Genomic DNA, 3,089 nt, shown 5'->3' with positions numbered 1-3,089 from the left:
TTTATAAATGCTACATATTTTCTACACTTATAAATGCCACATATTTTTCTACATTTATAAATGCCACATATTTTCTACATTTATAAATGCCACATATTTTTCTACATTTATAAATGCCACATATTTTTCTACACTTATAAATGCCACATATTTTTCTACACTTATAAATGCTACATATTTTTCTACATTTATAAATGCCACATATTTTTCTACACTTATAAATGCCACATATTTTTCTACACTTATAAATGCTACATATTTTTCTACATTTATAAATGCCACATATTTTCTACATTTATAAATGCTACATATTTTCTACATTTATAAATGCTACATATTTTTCTACATTTATAAATGCTACATATTTTCTACATTTATAAATGCCACATATTTTTCTACATTTATAAATGCTACATATTTTCTACATTTATAAATTCCACATATTTTCTACATTTATAAATGCCACATATTTTTCTACATTTATAAATGCTACATATTTTTCTACATTTATAAATGCCACATATTTTCTACATTTATAAATGCCACATATTTTTCTACATTTATAAATGCTACATATTTTCTACATTTATAAATGCCACATATTTTCTACATTTATAAATGCCACATATTTTTCTACATTTATAAATGCTACATATTTTCTACATTCATAAATGCCACATATTTTCTACATTTATAAATGCCACATATTTTTCTACATTTATAAATGCCACATATTTTTCTACACTTATAAATGCTACATATTTTTCTACATTTATAAATTCCACATATTTTCTACATTTATAAATGCTACATATTTTCTACATTTATAAATGCTACATATTTTTCTACATTTATAAATGCTAAATATTTTCTACATTTATAAATGCCACATATTTTTCTACACTTATAAATGCTACATATTTTTCTACATTTATAAATGCTACATTATTTCTACATTTATAAATGCTACATATTTTCTACATTTATAAATGCTACATATTTTCTACACTTGTAAATGCCACATATTTTTCTACATTTATAAATGCCACATATTTTTCTACACTTATAAATGCCACATATTTTTCTACATTTATAAATGCTACATATTTTTCTATATTTATAAATGCTACATATTTTTCTACACTTATAAATGCTACATATTTTTCTACATTTATAAATGCTACATATTTTCTACATTTATCAAGGCTACATATTTTTCTACATTTATAAATGGTACATATTTTCTACATTTATAAATGCTACATTTTTTTCTACATTTATAAATGCTACATATTTTCTACATTTATAAATGCTACATATTTTTCTACATTTATAAATTCTACATATTTTCTACATTTATAAATGCTACATATTTTTCTACATTTATAAATGCCACATATTTTTCTACATTTATAAATGCCATATATTTTTCTACACTTATAAATGCCACATATTTTCTACATTTATAAATGCTACATATTTTTCTACATTTATATATGCTACATATTTTCTACATTTATATATGCTACATATTTTCTACATTTATATATGCTACATATTTTTCTACATTTATAAATGCTACATATTTTTCTACATTTATAAATGCTACATATTTTTCTACATTTATAAATGCCATATATTTTTCTACATTTATATATGCTACATATTTTCTACATTTATAAATGCTACATATTTTCTACATTTATATATGCTACATATTTTTCTACACTTATAAATGCCACATATTTTTCTACACTTATAAATGCCATATATTTTTCTACACTTATAAATGCCACATATTTTCTACATTTATAAATGCCACATATTTTTCTACATTTATAAATGCTACATATTTTCTACATTTATAAATGCCACATATTTTCTACATTTATAAATGCTACATATTTTTCTACATTTATAAATGCTACATATTTTCTACATTTATAAATGCCACATATTTTCTACATTTATAAATGCTACATATTTTTCTACATTTATAAATGCTACATATTTTCTACATTTATAAATGCTACATATTTTCTACATTTATAAATGCTACATATGTTTCTACATTTATAAATGCTACATATTTTCTACATTTATAAATGCCACATATTTTTCTACTCTTATAAAGGCCACATATTTTTCTACATTTATAAATGCCACATATGTATCTACACTTATAAATGCTACATATTTTTCTACACTTATAACTGCTACATATTTTTCTACATTTATAAATTCCACATATTTTCTACATTTATAAATGTTACATATTTTCGACATTTATAAATGCTACATATTTTTCTACACTTATAAATGTTACATATTTTCTACATTTATAAATGCTACATATTTTTCTACATTTATAAATGCTACATATTTTCTACATTTATAAATGCTACATATTTTTCTACATTTATAAATGCCACATATTTTCTACATTTATAAATGCTACATATTTTTCTACACTTATATATGCTACATATTTTCTACATTTATATATGCTACATATTTTTCTACACTTATAAATACCACATATTTTCTACATTTATAAATGCTACATATTTTCTACATTTATAAATGCTACATATTTTCTACATTTATATATGCTACATATTTTTCTACACTTATAAATGCCACATATTTTCTACACTTATAAATGCCACATATGTATCTACACTTATAAATGCTACATATTTTCTACATTTATTTATGCTACATATTTTCTACATTTATAAATGCTACATATTTTCTACATTTATAAATGCTACATATTTTCTACATTTATATATGCTACATATTTTCTACATTTATAAATGCCACATATTTTTCTACACTTATAAATGCCATATATTTTTCTACATTTATAAATGCCACATATTTTTCTGCACTTATAAATGCCACATATTTTTCTACACTTATAAATGCCACATGTTTTTCTACATTTATAAATGCCACTTATTTTTCTACACTTATAAATGCCATATATTTTTCTACATTTATAAATGCCACATATTTTTCTACATTTATAAATGCCACATATTTTTCTACACTTATAAATGCCACATATTTTTAACATTTATAAA

Source organism: Euprymna scolopes, chromosome 11 (assembly GCF_053919585.1).
Source record: "Euprymna scolopes isolate OS-2025 chromosome 11, ASM5391958v1, whole genome shotgun sequence".
NCBI lineage: Eukaryota > Metazoa > Mollusca > Cephalopoda > Sepiida > Sepiolidae > Euprymna > Euprymna scolopes.
Note: the sequence above shows the minus strand (reverse complement) of the source record.